The sequence below is a fragment of the Camelus bactrianus genome, chromosome 11, assembly GCF_048773025.1.
Source record: "Camelus bactrianus isolate YW-2024 breed Bactrian camel chromosome 11, ASM4877302v1, whole genome shotgun sequence".
NCBI lineage: Eukaryota > Metazoa > Chordata > Mammalia > Artiodactyla > Camelidae > Camelus > Camelus bactrianus.
In genome coordinates, this window is record NC_133549.1 from 7,018,807 (window position 1) to 7,037,712 (window position 18,906).

At 40.0% G+C, this 18,906-nt stretch overlaps 1 non-coding gene across 1 annotated transcript; it reads left to right on the top strand.

Moving 5' to 3' along the window:
- The first annotated feature begins 236 nt into the window (after positions 1-236).
- On the top strand, positions 237-368 carry LOC141579275 (small nucleolar RNA SNORA25). Its single transcript, XR_012510431.1, has one exon. It is a non-coding gene; the product is annotated as a small nucleolar RNA SNORA25 (small nucleolar RNA).
- Positions 369-18,906: the final 18,538 nt, after the last annotated feature.

Consider the following 18,906-nt stretch of genomic DNA (forward strand, 5'->3'; position numbering starts at 1 on the left):
ATTTTTGTAACTTTCTACACATAAGTATTCCTGCATAAGAGATAAATGATATGTACACGAGGGCGTTGTGTTGAATGAATGTATAGATGAGTGAATTCACATGTACCTTTGCTGGATGCAGCCTCCTTATTTCTTAATCTAGTTGTATCCTAGTGTTTGACATGACCAGTTCTGTCTCAAGCAAGCATAGGTATCTATTTGGATTTCAAATTACCTCATAAGGACCCTCATTTTATAGGTCATTTCAAAGAGGGCTGATGGGACCAAAACCCAGGAGCTCTTAACGCTGTGATCAATGATTGAGTTCTTCATTGGATGTATGTAATAGTAACTCAATAATGCTATGTTTTCCTAATGGAGATACAAGATAAAAAAAAAAGACCCTCATTTTACTCTAGGATGATGGTAAACAGTTGGCATTATCTGTATATCATTATGTCTTCAATATTTCTTATTTTGATTGTGTTGTTATTGACTTTCTTCCTTTTATCTCTCTCTTCACCCAGGACATGGAGGCCTTCTTTTTTCCTATTCAATTACTGATTTAATTTTTCTGTCTTTAAAAAAATTACTGACTTGTAACTACATACAGTTATCCCTCGGTATCTGCAGGGAATTGCTACCAAAATCCCCAGATGCTCAATCCCTTAAATAAAACTGTTTGTAGTTTGCATATAACCCACACACATCCTCCTGTATACTTGAAATCACCTCTTGATTACTTACAATTTCTAATACAACATAAATGCTATGTAAGTTGTTACTGGAGCACAGCAAATTCAAGTTTGCTTTTTGGAACTTCATGAAATTTTTTGCCTGAGTATTTTGGATCTGTGTTTCTTTGAATCCACAAATGCAGACCCCATGGATACAGAGTGCTGACTGTACCGTGAATCATACTGGTCACTAGGACCACAGAGATACACAGGACATAGCCCTTCTCTCCAATAAGCTCCAGTCAGTAGAAGAAGTAGACATACATGTGTAGCACCAGTAAGACATTGTAGTAAGCACAGAACAGAATATAAGGTTCTGTGTTATTGTGGACAGAGATTTGTTATAATGAGGATCAAGGTGGGCAAGGCAGGCTTTTTAGTGAAGGTTATACTGAAGCCAAACCATCTCCTTTACCTCTCTTTATCTTTTTGTTCTATTACCTTCCAATAGCCAAATGGATCAAACCCTCAGAAGATAGTGTTGATCTGTCATCAAATCTTCTTTCCCTGCTGGAAGAAGCTTCCTTTGAGGAGCTAGCCTTTGCTGGGTAATCCCATCAACAGAAAAGCCTGCATTTCAAATCAATCAGCGAAGACAAAACACAAAATAGCTTTGTTAGAAATCTCTCAGGTTCTATCATTTACAGCAGTTTATGGCTGAGCTGCCTTTATGTTTAAACAACAAAAAATGTTGAAGGGATTTTAACTTCTGAGGACTAGACTCAAACCAAGACATGGTGGTCAACTCAGACTTCTTAATGCACTTAGAAAATATAGGATTTTGACTGTTTTGAAACATCTTTGTGAATTATAGAGATAAGACTGAAAATAAAAATCATCTAAATTCTCTATTAAGAATAAATTTTGTGTTTTTTGAAACCTATAAAATATTCTGCCGTATGTTAAAATGCAGAGGATCCTCTGCTATATCCAAACTGAGAGCAACAAATTTTTAGCTTGGGTTTTAAAGGGTGAAAGAGGATAGTGAGAAAGAAAAGAAGCCTAGAGCCAGTTTTGTGTCAAAAAAAATTTGAAAGAATCAAAATCTTTTCTTTTTGTTCCATGACTTAATAATTAAATTGTACTTTTCTTTTCTGAAAACAAAGAGGCAGAAACAATGACTGAAATAGTTAAATACATATTTCTTTTCTTTAAAATTGTTATAACACCTTTAGGATCAAATTACTTTCAAATTAAACTTGATTACTTTCTGAGAGAAATACCCCTTTAAAATGAAAGTCTTCCATTACAGACAGCATTATAAACAGCTAAAAAAAAAACAAAAACAAAAAAAAACAAGGGAGGAAAACTGTACTGTTTTAAAGCATGCTGGAATAAATTAAAAAAAAATTTTTTGGCACATCACTAATAGCCAATAGCATTTGGAAGATTTGGAGATGAGCTGTTTTGTATTAAACATATTTAAACATTTTAAAATGACATGAATTAAGTCAAGATTTACCTCAAACAGATGCTAAAAATATCAAAATACATGGAGTTTTCCTGTATTTAAGATCATGATTATCTAACAACCACTTGGCTTTTGTTTTTCCACAGAGCACAGTCAGATGAACTGGAAAAAGTGGAGAAGCATGGCTGGTCCTCCAAAGACAAGGAAAATGCCAGGTTTCTGGACAAACCTGAGCAGTGAGCATATCATAGCAGCCTGTAGATGGCATCCAGGCTATGGGTGGGCTCTTTCCATTTGGAAAATGCAGTATCTTCTGTGCACACATCATGAATAATGTGAGGATAAATGTGTTTTGTGCATTGTCTTTTACCTCTTAACTTGGCTTTCATCAGGCTTCTATGAAATTAATAGAAAATAAAAAATAGAAACATAGACCCTTCCTTCATAGCTCATAGACTAGTAGAGAACCGATAGATATCTGAGTAACCACTACCCAGTATAAAGGTATTTTTTTAGTTATATAAATAAGATACTATAGAAACACAGAAAAGGAATGATTAAATATACTTGTACAATTATATTTAAATTGGATTTTGAAAAGTAACCAATAAAGTGACAAGAAATGGATGGTAAAATCTGATATAGCTAGAACATAAGGTGCTGAGGGACATGGAATCAGAAGATGGCAAGCCATCTTTGCAAAGGGTCTTAAGGGCCTGCTGAAGTGTTTGGGCTCCATTGTGCAGTCACTGCTTAGCCACGGGAATGCTTCTAGGCCCGGATGCAGTGCACTCAGATAGGCGTTTCTGAAAGGCCATCATGAAGCACTTGTGAATGATGGTTTAGAGGGGAGACTTGAAGCTGGAGAACTAGCTAGTCAGATATTCTGGTGCAAGCTAAGGACCCTGGGTTAGGATGAAGAGGAGAAAGGGATCTGGGAGTCCTTGGAGATGCAATGGAGTAAGATTCTAACCAAACACATATACAGGGTAAGGAATTGTCTTGTTATTTCACACTATGAAAACACAGGCTTTTTCCCAAGCACAGTATATCAGGGACTACTGGGCACCCGAGTCAGGCACTGGGTCCCAAGTTTAAAAAGTCAAAGCCTGGGTGGGGTGGGAAAGCACTGGTTACACCTGACCTACATTATAGCTCTGTAAGTCTGGCTAAAAGAAAATAGAGTATCGGGGGGTCAAGATGGCAGAGTCGTAGGACCACGAGTTCACCTCTTCTCATGACTAAAAACAAAAACCACAATGACTGCTAAACAACCATTGACAAAAAAGACTGTAACCTAGCAAAAAAGATCTTCTTCAATTAGAAATATAGAGAGAGACCTGCAGGGGACAGTAGGAGGGCATGCTCACAATAGAATCAGGCCCCAAACCGCCTGGGTGTGTGACCCACAAGTTGAAGAGTAATTAAGTCACAGAGGCCCTCCCACAGGACTGAGAGTTCTGAGCCCCATGACAGGCTCCCCAGCCTGGGGTCCAGCGTTGGTAAGAGGAGAGCCCAGGACACGTGGTTTTGAAGGCCAGGGGGCTTACCTCCAGGAGCCCCATGTGACTGGGGCAAACAGATTTCATTCTCTTGGGACACATACACAGAATTTCGCATGTGCCAGGTCCAAGGGCAGAGGCAGCTTGGGAGGTCTGAATGGACTGAGGGCACAGCACAGGTTTAACACGAGGGCCCACTCCTGGGAAAGGGACCAACAGGACTTGGTGCTCGGTCCCCTGGCTGGTTTGTAACAGCCCCTTGTGATGTGCTGATTCTCGTGACCTCCTCCAGGAACGTGCGCCCTTTCAGCATCTCCGCCACCTTTGCTTGAATAGACTGCAGGGATCTCTCTTTCCTCAGTTCTTCAATGAGAAAACTGATTTCCTTCCTTGAATTCAGGTTGACCGTCATCAACTGTCTGTAAGTGTTAGCAAGGCTGGGTGTATTTACTGGCTCCTTCTCTAGCCTGGCGTTCTTTAATGTCGTCTCCATCCTGGCACACTCCTGTTTAGCCACTTACAGCTGGTCGATGAGATGGCACTTCTCTTTGATCTAGGCAGCCAGTGTTTCAGCCTGCTGGTTTTCATAGCTTTGATAAAGGTGTCTTCTAACACACTGAACAAGTCTGCAGGTAAATAAGATACTCACCAATGAGGTGAAGACAGGGAGACTCAACACTGCCTCCCACTGGAGGCTCTGGAACATGAACTGAGAACACAGGCCATCGCGCAGCAGCACCACCAGGACCGCACTCAGCTCCCTCAGGATCAGCCCAAAGCCAAGCTCCATGGAGGACAGCAGCCCTTCCATGGCACTGACCCACCCAGGGCTCTGCCCAGTTACCATGGAGCCACCAGCCACAAGCCCCAGGGGACACCCCAACATTCCACCTGGAACCCAACCAGCAACTGCCATCCCAGATTGGTCAGTTACCATGTGTGTGTGGGGGGGTGCGTCAGAGGGGAGGGTTGTAACCAAAGTGTCATTCTCTCCATTACTGTCCATGATAACTTCTCTTACCTCTTTCTTTTTGTGTTTATATCTACATACAGTAAAAAAATAGAGTGAAATGTATCAATGTTAAGTTATTGATTTCACAAATTTTTCAAATTCCTAAACTTCCACAGTCTCCAAAAAGTCAGTGTATGAACCGAACCATATGTTTGAATCATATCCATTAACACAGAATATACACTTCTGTCACATTTCAACTGAACCACACCCTCTGACAACATGCATCCATCAGTTTGATGGTAGCTGAACTTGATAAAAATGAAATAAATTACACTGTACACTGTGATGTCTGTCTCTTTTGCTGTAAGTAACATTTTTAAAGATACATGTTTTTAATTGAATATGCTATTCATTCTGGTTGTAGGCCTGAATAATTCGTCCTTGTAAGATTATATCACAAATTGATCCATCCTCGTTTTTTGTTGTTAATGGACTTTATTCTTTTAGAGCAGTTTCAGGTTCACAGCAGAATTGAGCAGACAATACAGAGTGTTCACACATAGCCCTCATCACCACCACACACATACTCCCCTAGTCTCAACATCCCACATGAATGTGGTATATTTGGTACAATCGATGAACCAACATGGGCACATTATTATCAACCAAAGTCTATAGTTTACATTAGGGTTCACTCTTGATGTTGTACATTCTGTGGGCTCTGACAAATGCATAATGACATGTAGCCACTATAGTATCATACAGAATAATTTCATTGACCTAAAAATCCCTTGTGCACCATCTATTCATCCCTCCCTCCCTCCCTCTCCCCAGGATCTTTTTATTGTTTCTGTAGCTGTGCCTTTTCCAGATTGTCATTTGGTTAGAATCGTACAGTTTTTAACGTTTTCAGGCTGGCTTTTTTCATTTAGTAATAGGTCTTTAAAGTTACTCCCCAGTCTCTAATGGCTTTATCTTTTTTTCTTTTCTTTTTACTGCACCTATATTTTTAAAATTTACCTATATGTACTGTTTATTGTCTCTATGAATGTTTAGAGCTTTAGCTTTTTAAACTTACATAATTATCAAAGGAATAAAGCCAACTACAAAATAAGAATTAATTTAAAAAGATATATACACCTTGCTATTAAAACATTATTTATAATTACTAAGATAAGGAAGCATCCTAAGTGCACATCAATAGTTGAATAGATAATGAAGATGCAGTATATGTGTATATAATGGAATTAACTCACCTATGAAAAAGAAAGATATTTTGCCATTTGTGGCCCTTCATTCACTTTTTTTCACTTCAAAAGCCAGACATTTTTAACTGGCAGAGACAGTTCTATTACATCAAAAACAACAAAATACCTAGAAATAAACTTAACCAAGGAGGTTACCTATACCCTGAAAACTGAAATGCCACAAAGAAATGGAAAGATTTCTTGTGCTCTTGGATTTGAATAATCAACACTATCAAAATGGCCACACTGCCCAAAGCAACCCACAGATCCAATGCAACCCCATCAAAATATTCACAGCATTCCTCACAGAACCAGAACAAACAATTCCAAAATTTGTAAGGAACCACAAAATACCCCAAACAGCCAAAACAATCTTTTGTAGGTCTTTTTTTTTTTCCTTCTCCACTTTCTTCTTTTTGTTCTCTTTTCTTATGGATGACTAGAGAAGGTCCTTTAACATTTGTTGTAAAGCTGGTTTGGCGGTGCTGAAATCTTTTAGCTTTCATTTATCTGTGAAGATTTTGATGGAAAGAATATTCTTGGTTTTAAGTCTTCCTCTTTCATCACCTTAAATATATCATGCCACTCCCTTCTAGGCTGTTGAGTTTGTGCTGAAAAATCAGCTGATGACTTTATGGGAGTTCCCTTGTATGTTTTTTGTTGCTTTTCTACTACTAATTTTAATATTTTCTCCTTATCCTTTACTTTGGTCAATTTGATGACCATGTGCCTTGGTGTGTTCCTCCTGACCCTGTGTTGATCCTGAATATTAACAATTTTCTATGATTCAACATTATACAGTAGAGATTTACATAATAATGGGAATATGACTCTATAGCAAAAATTACAGAAAACAGCCATATCTACACTCATACATCTGCCTATCTGTATATAGAGATGCTTTTATTATTAAACAAAGAGAATTAAAGTCTGGGCTCAACTATAAGCTTCCTGGGGACAGGGCATCTTTATCTGCTGACCACTGCATTCCCAACACCTGGCACAAAGCCCGGTGTGCGGAAGGTGTGCAATTGAATTTTCAATAAATGAAGACACTATGAGATCAGTAAGACATACTAAAAGAATGTAAAAGAAGGAAAAATGAAAACAACTATGAATGAATGAGGGAATTGAGAAATTAAGAAAGAAATCTAAGGGCTGGTTCCTTAAAAACAAACAAAAGAAGCAGCTGCCTGATGAAACCAAGGGGAAAAGACAAGACTTGTAGCGGATACTGAGCACAAGCTAAGCACAGTCTGACAGATGTTTACATGCATTTTTTAAATTTAAACCTCACGGCTCACACCAGATACTAAAAAGCTCGGGATGGATTAACCAAATGTGCAAACTCTATGTATCATTGCAATGAACAGAACTTATTTATTTACTTGAACAAAATTGAATACCTCAACACACAAAATGCAAAAAAGAAACAGAAAAAAATTAATTGAACATCTGGAGAAATTTAAACACTAAGTATTTGTCTTCAAGAAACGAATTAACATTTTCAGGTGTGAGAAGGGTCTGTTTCTTAGACCCTTTAAAATCTTACCTTTTAGCTGTACACATTTCTAGATGAAATAAGATTTGAAGCAAAAGTCCAACAAAAGGAACTGATTAAATGAACTCTAAAATAGGTAATCACTCAATTTTTATTTTATTTATTTTTTTAATGGAGGTACTGAAGATTGAATCCAGGACTTTGTGCATGCTAAGCACGTGCTCTACCACTGAGCTATTACCCACCCCCCCACTGAATTTTTAAATATCACATACTGGAGAATTCTTTAGCAACATGCTGTAAAACACTGAAACGTATGTGAAGGTGAAAAATAAAATTCAAAACAGTATAACCTTAATTTGCTTGGAAATACAATATGTATTAAAATATCATTTAAAATAAATGCATATAGTGAGAAAACAAGAGTGAGAATACACACATTCAAAAATTAAGAATTAAACCAAAAAAATACGGATTTGTTGGTTGGCCTTACAGGTGATTTTTACTTGCTTTCCGCGGTTCTGAATTTTTCAGATTCCACCTAATTAGATGTACTATGGTCAAGAAAATAAAGTGAAATTCGAATTTTTAAAGGCCCCAGGTAGCCCCTTCCTCACTCCGCCTGCCATTACCCTAACTCTGCACCCTCATTATTTTGTGCCTGAATTGTGTTAACATAGTTCAACCTGATTTCTCATTTCTCTCTGTGCCCCTGAAGCCGGAGGTGCTTTCTAAAGGAAATAATCACATCCCGAGTCTCAGTGGTCTCTTAGGCACTGAAGAAATATAAAATTTAAAAAGAGAAAAAAGATTCCTGTCTTCCAGATATATGTAACCTACAGAGGACACAGATTAGAATTCAGCCGAGTCTGTAATGGAGAAGTGCTAACATCAGTAGCATGAATTGAGACCCCCAGGTGGAGGAGGGGGACTTGGAGGCCCTGCCCCGCGGGGGGAGCAGAGGAGGGTCTCGGGGAGGAAGAAGCCCCCACAGCCGAGGCGGCACCAGGAGAGGGTCTCCACTAGAGCAACAGCTGGAAACGGGGAAAGAGACTGAGGGTTTCACGGTGAATTCGATGCAAAGAGTCAGGAAGAATCGCGAATTGGTCAAGCATCAGGCTTGGGACCCTGAGCAGATCAAAGTGCAGTGAACAAATGGAAAAAGAGAAAGACGAGGTCTGCATTTCTCACTGTTTCTTAATCTAACACCATCATTACTCCTAACGCAGACCTCACCCAGAAGCGAGATCTGAGCACTGACACCACCTTCTCCTCTAAACAGGGCTCTCTCTGTCCCAGACAGTTCCTGTCTCCCGCTGGTCCGCCAGAATCTCAGCAGCATTATTAATTAGGTCCACTCAATAAAAGTAAATGGTTTTTAAAAATCTCTGTTGGTAGATAACAAAGCAATCACTATATTTAACATAAAATGAATTTTACCAGAAAGAGTTTTTCACAGTTTTCAAAGACCGTATCATTAAATTATTTGCAATCTTACCTCTGTCCACAGTGAAGTTCATCGTCCTAAGGACTCCTCTTGCCTCAAGGACATGAGAAAAGCTGAGAAGTCCAACACTGGCACTTTCTCCTGGGGGGTAGGGGACAGGGCAGTTTGAAAAAATTAGTCATTTACATTATTAACTGAATAAGAAATTAATGTAAAAGGAATCTAGCATACTATTTAAAGTAGAACAGCATTAGTTAACTCAAAAGCTATTTTTTAAAAAAGAAAATATTACCCAACTTTTAAGGTGAAGATACTGATTACAAACGACCAACTATTGAAAATGAAAGATGACTTTGTCAATCTGGTTTCCTTAAAATCAAGGTTACCATCTTAGAGACAAGATGGTCAGCAACTAAAGGCAAAAACAAAAACATCCTGTAAGAAATTACTTAATCCTTTAAATCAAAAGTTACTTTGTGGGAAGGGATAAATTTGCGAGTTCAAGATTTGCAGATGTTAGCCACTATGTACAAAAACACATTTTAAAAAAATTTCTTCTGTATAGCACAGGGAACTATATTCAATACACTATAATTAACCTTTAATGAAAAAGAGTATGAAAACAAATACATGTATGTATATGCATGACTGGGACATTGTTTTGTACACCAAAAATTGACACATTGTAAGTGACTGTATACTTTAATAAAAAATTAATAAATTTTAAAAGTGAATCCTATTTTTCAAAGCCACAAAAATGACCCCTGCCTTAAGAAACTCACCTAGACCTTGTCATTCCCCTAAGATTGCACGTCTACAGTTAAGACACCTGGCTGTAATCCAGGGCCTGGTGTTGGCAAAGCCACTCACAGCCTGTCATGTCAATAAAGTTTTACTGGGACACAGCTATACCCATTTATTTATAAACAGTCTACAGCTGCTTTTGAGTCATTGTGACAGAGATGGTATGACTCGAAAAGCCTGAAATGTATGCTTGTCCAGCTTCTCAAAAAAAAGTTTGCTGACCCTTGTTCTCAGCAATAGTGTTACCGGGCTCTGTAAAAAACACGGAAATTAGTATATTTTCCTTGAATGTCAATTTATTGGAAGATGTGGAGAAAAACATTGAGGAAACCAGGTGAAAGTCTCCCAGAGCCCTCTCCAGTATGGTCTCATAGTTACCCCACCAACGCATAAAGTGTCCGCCAGGGGAGCTCAGAGACCCAGCGCCTGGGGGCTTTGGGGGCAGATGGTCACACAGATACCCTCTATATAGCACGTAACAGAGTCTCAGATGGCCAGGAGGAATAGCACTGTTCAGCACAAACCACATGTGGTATATTTATACAACGGAATACTATTCTGCCATAAAAACCAACTACGTAACGCCATTTGCAGCAACATGGATGTTCCTGGAGAATGTCATTCTAAGTGAAGTAAGCCAGAAAGAGAAAGAATAATACCATATGAGATCGCTCATATGTGGAATTAAAAAAAAAAAGAACATAAATACAAAACAGAAACAGACTCATAGACTTAGAATACAAACTTGTGGTTGCCAAGGGGGCAGGGGGTGGGAAGGGACAGACTGGGATTTCAAAATTTGCAGATACAACAGGCATATGCAGAATAGATAAACAAGATTATACTGTACAGCACAGGGAAATATATACAAGATCTTGTGGTAGTTCACAGCAAAACAAACAAAAAAAAGGGATGATAAATATATGTATGTCATGTATAACTGAAAAATTGTGCTCTACACTGGAATTTGACACAACATTGTAAAATGACTATAATTCAAATTAAAAAAATATTTAAAAAAAGAAGTACTTCCTTAAGTACTTACCTTCTGTCACTATAAGAGCTCACATTGTATATTTTCTGCTCTAGCCCTAGAATCAGCCATTTCTGCAAGGAGCCTGGTTCTTTTATCTGGAAAAATGGTATTTGAAACCAAGATCTGGGCCTTAGATGTTCTTGTTGCTACTGGGATGTCACTGCTTCTAGGCTCTCTCAGAGGACAGAGCGTAAAACGTATGTGTGTATAGTAACCTAGGCACACACACATATTTTTCTGTAACCAATAAAATGTGAGTTCTTATTGATGTCTCCAACTTTAATACATTACCACATGGATCACTGTAGCCTCCTCCTTTGCTTATCTGTGAATTTCCACTCCAATAGTGAGAAATCTCTCTTTCTACCTACTGCTATTCATTTACCTATTGTTCAGTTCCAGTGTACACGTATAGCAGTATCAGAATTAACTACTGTAACACGGAAACAGCTTTATCAACTGGAGTACAGTGCTTATGTGCAGTTCCGTTTGCCTTTAGTTTTATAGATTTTGTTTATTTCCCAAGTTACTTAGGTCAGCATCTTTTCCCCCACCCCTTTCAATGAGACTGCTTGATGCATTGCAATACAGTGAGATTCTTTTGTTAAATTCTACATTCCATCCTAAATTATTCCTACTGAAAGAGGGATGTTGAAATTTCCAAACATAATAGTGGACTTGTTTATTTCTTTTTGCTGGTCCCCATGTATATTTCCTTTTTTATTGAAAGCATTTTCCCCAAGCACAAAATAAAAGTGGATTTCATTGACTTGCAAGTGACCAATACATGGTACTAGATTTATCTTTTGTAGCTCTGTTAGTTGAGGAATTTTAATTTCACAATTGATGGGAATGGTTCATTTTCAAAACAGACTTGCAAATTTGTCAAGAGGGAGAATATTGTTCCTTAATGATAAAGTGGGAAACTGGGGTATCTAGAAATTAGTTATTTAAAGAGTCTAGATGTCTAGATGTCTAGATGTAGATCCAATTACTCTGTCTCCATCATGTTTTGCTGAATAACAAGAGACACCTCTATTTCTGAAGAAGTCGATCTGAATTTACCCTAAATTAGAAATTTTAATTAGAGTTGGCATAATGGAGTTTATGGGGTACTTGATTCTCTACAATTAATGTTGTCATTTAGCACAAGAAAACTTCAAGGATTTGGCATGATAGGGAAATGAAAATTTTTATTTAAATTCAGAATTATCTTTCTTAGTTTTAAAGAGAACTTGTGAAGTCAGAACATTACTGAATTGAAGTGGAACAAAATAAATGATATTTGATTTATCTGTATAGTGCCTACCGGTCTGCCGTGAATAATGAGAACATTTATGACTAATAGCAGATTTAGTGCTGTATCACACTGGCATTGGATTAAAGTGCTAACAATTTATAATTGCCTTTTTGTACACTTGTGCCCTGAAAATGAAACATATTTTTTTAAAGTAAAAAAAAAAAAAAAAAAAGTAAGGGGCAGGAGCGAGCGGATCAGCCTCCAGGAACTGGCTGTGGAATCTGTCAGAAGCGCGCCAAGGCCCAAGGCGGGAAGCCAAGCTCCCTACCTGCCGGCGCGCGCCCGGGCCAGCCGCGCACGCGCACGCCTTCCTTTGGGCGCCCGGCCTCGGCGGCTCGCGGGTACGCTGATCGCGCAGAGATGGGATCCCCGGGTCCTGCTTGGGGCGCTGTGCCGCGGGGAAGCTTCCGCGGAGCGCGTGGAGACGCTGCGCTTTCTTCTGCAGCGACTCGAGGGCCAGGAGGCGAGCGGGGGCGGCGGCGCGCGAGGTCGTGGCCAGGTACCTGGTGCCGCTGCTGCGGAGCCTGCGCGGGCGCCCCGCACTCCGGCGCCTGCTGAGGGCGGCGGGCGCGGCCCTGCGCTCGTGCGCCCGCCTCGCCGGGGGCCCGCAGCTGGTGGCTGCGCTGGCCGAGGAGGCGCTGCGCGACTTAGTCGCCGTGGGGCTGGCGCCCGGCCTCAAGGGGACCTCCGAGGCGGCCGTGGAGGTGCTGGCGGCCGTGGGGTCCTGCGTGCGGCCCCGCGAGGACGCGGCGCTGCTGGAGCGGGTGGCGCAGGCCGCCCTCGGCCTGGCGCTGGGCGGGGACGAGGCGGGGCCGGCCGAGGATGCGGCGGTGCTGGTGGCCGGGCGGCTGCTGCCGGCCCTGGGCCAGTGCGGCGGGGCGGCGCTGCGGGCCGTGGGGGGCGGGCTGGTCGCGCCCGGGGCGCCCTCGGGGCTGGGCCGCCTGGGGCCGCAGCTGCTGGTGCTCAGCGCCCTGGCCGAGAAGCTGCTGCCCGAGCCCGGCGCGGAGCTCTTCTGTAGGACCGTGCAGGCCGGGCTGGCCCAGGCCGAGGACGCCCTGACGCGCAAGCGGGCGCGCTACCTGCTGCAGCGCGCGGTGGAGGTGTCGGCGGAGCTGGGGTCGGAGTGCGCGTGCGCCCCCCAGGAAGGAACTGGTACTTGCCCCTCTGTCTCCCCCCCTCCCCCCAAAGGGCCCATCCCTGCCTGACTTTCTGGGAGGGAGTTCCTCTGCTTCCGACAGTCAGTTCCAGGGGTCATCTCCGCGATCCATACAGAATTTGGTTATTCTCATGGTACCCAGAGAGTCCGAAAAACCTGGGGAACCTCATCTCAACGTTGTTCTTTAAAGTGATAACAAATCACTGCAGCCAAGAGCAGTCTTCATTACCTCACCTTTCTGACCCACAGCAGTGACATACTGCATCCACGCAGTAACTCAGGAAGGGGAATGAGCCCCTGCAGGATTTTACAGACCAAATTTTTACTATATCGTGGTAGGTCCGTTCTAATGAAGGGTTAGAGCCCATCAGAGGGGTAGGAAAACTATTTGCAAGTACTGATCAATGAATTGACTCTTGACTGTTAGGAGGATTTTGTCCTGGAAACCATCACACTCTTGAAATTTCCCTTGGTAGTTCTCTAAACAGTGTTTGTTCAGCATATGTGCCTTAAGTAGACATTTTGAGGGTATTTTTGCAATTCATTTAAAAGAAAATAATGAAGTTTTAATTTTTTTCTAACACTTTGATCCTGTTTATGAGTAAATTCCTACCGCTTTATTGCCGAACAAGAGCAGATGAAATAGCAAGGCCCTTCAGTTTGGTTTCTTCGCTGAAATATGTGAAAGTCATCTTAAGTTCATTTTGAGCTGTCAAAATCCAAAGTGGATTGAGTGATTCAAAACTGCCTCAGTAGATGCAAATTTTGTAGTCTTTCACCTGTAGCTATGTAATTATTTATACTGGTAAAGGATTTTTGCTTGGTTGAAATGAGATTAGATTTTTATGTAAGTTAAAACATGAGATAGTAGTATTTTAATGGTCCATAAGTTGGTAATCATCTAATGAGAGTTGTCACTGGAAAACATTTTTAAAATTACCAAAGTTAAACTTGCATTTATTTTAAAGAGTCAATCATTCTACACATTTAAAAATAATGGTCTTTCCATGCTTGCCCCTCCGCCCTAGTTTCTTTCTTTTCAGAGAGATCAACCACTTTTACTCTTTTAGCTGATTATTTTGGTATTTGCCCTCTATCTTGAAATAATCTAGTTATACCATAAAATCCTTTGTCATACTTCTCATTTTGGTTAAGTGTGGGTTCAACATTTACAAAATTATGACCATGAAAATACTGTTCACAGGTGATGTATGTAGTAAACTATGATGATTTTTTTCCTTCCTGCAGGTTTTTCCTAGATTTGTGTCATTTTAAAATTTGTTTGGTTATCTCCATCCTTATCACTAATTCAGCCCCAAATTCTTAGTTGTCTAAATCTTTCCTGTACAAAGTCAGATCATCCGGCATTATAAACTTTCCCAAAGAAGTCTCTCCCGGTGCCCTCTTACAAGCTCAGCCTGGTGCACAGCTGACATTCTTAGATCTGCCTTCACCATCATCCAGGGGATTCCCTTTACCTGAGTCCTGTGTTGGAGCTCTTGTTTCCTGGAGCTCATCTCTTCTTTTTAGGTTTACTTATTTGTTTTGGTGTAGTTCATTTTCCAGTAATTTCCTGAGATAAAATTTTTTAAGATGTTGCTTACCTGATAATTTTGTCAAAGGATCCTTAATTTCTGATGTTTTTATTTCTCTCCTTTCCATGTGACAATTTTTAAAAATAGTTTTCATCTCTTGAAAGTCCCGATCTGTTCGTGCATGTTGTCTTTCTTTTCTGCTAGATTCTTTAACATACTAATTATCATTATGATTATGTACAAGTTCTATACCTGGACCATCGCTAAGCCGGGTTTTGTTTTCTATTTTATCTCTTGGCATTGGGACCACTTGACTGTTTAAAACTTGTCAAAATTTTATTTTATTTCTTAACTGCTTTTTTTTTTTGAACGACCATCGCATCCTGCCCTTTGGAATTCACAACACCTGGTTGCACTGCAACCTCAGCTCTCTGATGGGCACCCCCAAAAGCTTAGGCTCCTGTAGATTATCCAGCCTTTTCTCTTCGTTGGTATGGGAGTCCTGTTCTCATGTGGCTTTTTATGTCCCAAGTGGGAGCCAAGACCAAGCATGTCTAGAGCCTTTGTTTTGCTCTCACATTTGATCATTTGATCGAAGGTTTGATTGGGGTAGAGTTCTAGCTTGGAAAACATTTCTGTTCAAGATTTTAAAGGCGTTGATCTGTTGTCTTAGAAGCTAGAGCTTCCGTTGTTACTGGGTAGAAGTCTGAAACCATCCTGAATCGTGTTTGTTTAGATGTGATGTTTTCTCTGTGGAAGATCGTGGAGGCTGTGTCCCCGGGGTCCCGCTGTTCCAGTTTTGGCATGGGCCTGTTTACATCCTTGTGCTGGGCACTTGGTGGACCTCTTCAATCTGGAAATCATGTCCTTTGGTTCTGGGAACTTTTCCCAAGTGACTTTGCTTTCCTTCCTCCCTGTTCACTTTCTGTTCTCTTTTTGAATATTGGACTGCCTGGACTGGTCTGCAAGGCATCTTTTCTCTCCGACTTTCTATGGTTTTTTGTCTTTTTGCTCCACTTCCTGGGTGATTGCCTCAACTTTATTTCCAGTCCTTTCTTTGAGTTTCTTGTTTTTGCTATATTAGTTTGTGTTCTCATGAGATCTTTTTCATTCTTGGAGTCTCCTCTTTTTAACAGTATCTTGTTCTTATATCATAACTGCACTGTTTTACCTCTCCTTAAAGTACTAGTGAAAGTTTTTTTCTTGTTTAGGTTTTCTTTTTCCTGCGTAGTTTTGTTTTTTCTGGATTTCCTTGTTTGTTTGTTTTAGTCTCAATCTTTGGAGGCTTCTCTGGATGTCTGGTGACCCTTAGATACTTGCTCACATTTAAGAACGTAGAACCAAAAGTCATGTTTAAAGCTCCCCATTGTTAGAGAATGCAATGTTTGGTAATAGTGGCGTAATTTTAAGAACTACTGTCATTTAGAAACTTAGTGAAGTTTTCTACTTTAGGACCTAAATCTTGGAACTAATTTTCTTTTTTAAACCATATTAGGCCGAAGTCTGTGTTGGTGGTCTGAGAAGGAAAAAGATGAGCTGCTAAAGTTTTGGGAAAACTATATTTTAATTATGGAAACTTTTGAAGGAAATCAGGTAAGTGTTTTCCTATATTAACAGTCCTATGTAGATGCAGGTTTTTGTTTTCTTTTTCTTCAAACATTCTGTAAAAGTAAAAAAGACAAAGAGACCAGCTTGGATATAGCATAATAGAATACAAGTGTACTTTGTTTCCTGGTGTAGATTTAAAATTGAATTTAAAATTTAAATTTGAATACAATTTAATTTAAATTTAAATTCGAATTTAAAATTTAACATTGAATACAAACTCAGGAAATTGAATAATACTTTCAGTTGACTTAAATTATCATTCAGAGAATTTGGTGTATTCGATCTTCCCTGACATTTACTTCCTAAGTGTTTGTAGGTTTTAGTTTCCTGATGTTATGAGTAATCGCCAAAGAAATACACGTGTAGGAAAATATTACTAAAGTCACACTTAAAAAATATTACTTACAGGTAAATTGTTATTAAGTAAATAATGACACTTTGATTTTTTTAGGTTTTCTTTTTAGTTTTTTTAGTTTCTTTTTATCTTTGCATAGCTGGTCCTGAGGATGGAAACTTGAAAAATCATTTTCAGTTGACTTTGAGTTCATTTTTTTAGCATGATGGAATTTTTAAATTGAGAGGAATCTCTTAAGATTGCCTAATGCAGTGCAGTGGTTCTCAAACTGTAACAATCCTTAAAGTCTCCCAGGTGGCTTAAATATAAATTGCTGGGTCTGGGACCCCAAGTTTCTGATTCAATAGGTCTGAGACGGGACCTGAGAACTTGAATGTTTTACATGTTCCCAGGGGAAGCCCTGGTGTAGGGGTTCCCAGTCTGTAAGCTGCAGGCCACGCGGGGGCAGCCGTCTGTGGAGTCGTTACCAGGTGTCAGTGCAAACGCACGCTGAGCGCGGTGTGGCCTGGAATGAGGAATTACTCACATGTGCTAAATATATATGCAGATGCTTGGATGAGGAGTAGAGAAAGTCGTATGGAATTTTATGGTTTTCCTTAATCCGTAGATCTGTTGAAATCCCACTATTTAGAAATTCTGATTTACCTTTAGTTGAAAGGACGTATAAATTAGCCTCGTATCTACAGCGCAGTCTAAGAGTAAGGAGCACTGAACTCTGACTGGCTCTGCTTCTAAATGTGTGACCCTGAACGACGTGAGTGACTAAAATGTTTCAGTGTTTTTTCCTCCTTGTGGTGTAGTGGTATTATCAGCCCTGCCTGTTTCCTGGGACCGTTGAGGATTACACGACGTCCTTTATGCTCAGGCCGTGATTGTGACGTGACTGCAGCTGTGTTCTGGGTTACATTTGTTAGCTTTGCCCCGCTCCGTCTCACAGCCCTGAATTCATACAGTTGAAAAACTGGGCAAGCAGGCACTTTCTGCACATTTTTTATGCCTAGTGGGGAGGTGGGGGTGGGGAACAGAAGAGCTACTGTTATATAAATAGATGAAACATTCTTCCTAGTTTTTAAAGGTGAATTTTCATTTCTTATGGCTTTTTGCTTTTGTTTTCAGATACATGTGATAAAGCCAGTTTTACCAAAGCTAAACATGCTGTTTGAATATGCAGTGTCTGAGGAAAATGGTAATACGTTCATTTTGATTTTTTATAATATTTGTAGTTTTTCCCCTTGATTTTATAACTAACCCCGTTCATTGTAGAGAATGTCGTATGAATGTAAGAACGTGCCGTCACCAAGAGCCAGCTGTTGACATTCCAGATACATACCTTGTGGGTTGATTGTAATATTTTTTTCTCACTCAGCGGTGTATCCAAATGCATTTACCTGTATCCTTAAATAGTCCTTGAAAATTTAATATCAAATGGCTGCAGAGTTTTCTATAATTTAGAGGTGTGGTAATTTTATAAACTTTTGATTATGGAAAATTTCAAACACGTACAGAAGACGGGTTTGTATGATGAACCCTCATCACCCAGCTTCCACAGTGAACGGCTTGTGGCCGGCCTCTGCCTTACGTGTAACCTGCCCTGCTGCCAAGGATTCCGAGGCATGTTCCTAGACAGCGCATCATTTCATCTGTAATTATTTCAGTATATAGCCTTAAGGGCTAAGGACTCCGGTAATGTTTTAGTAATGGCATATTATACATTTTAATAAGAACTCTTTAGTATTTTAAATTTTAACTGCTTTCCATTCTTATTGTCCATATATCTGTTTCATTGTTCAAGTTACTTTTTTGGGGTTTCAGTTATTGCTTTGTAGGTTGGACTTCCTAGGAAGAGAAAATTCCAAGGTATTGTTTTAAATGTGGCTTTTAGGTCCTTAATCAGTACGGTATTATGTGAGCATTTTAGGAGAAATAAAATGAAGCCTGGAGAGCTTCCTAAAATTATTTTCTGAAATTAAGTTTAGGTCAGTGGAACAGCTAATTGCAGGCTGACGGTGTCTTGTATTCACATGAATGATAAAGTGCTTCATTACTGTGTTTATGCATGAGATTAACCTAGGTAAGTGAGTTGTAGTGCCTGCTTTAGGTAATTACAGCTTTAACAGCTTGACCCCTTAGGGACTGAGCTTTACTAGCTGATTGCTGTACTTGTTTTCTGATACACTGGGATTTTTTCAGACCATAAGAATCTACAGTCCCATCTGGGGCTAGAATTTAATTCAATCCTGTTGTGACTTCACTTACGCATTTACTGTTAAAACGATTCTCTTATTACCACATTTTGCCCTCAGCTCTTGGCAAACCAAATCAAATAGCAGTGA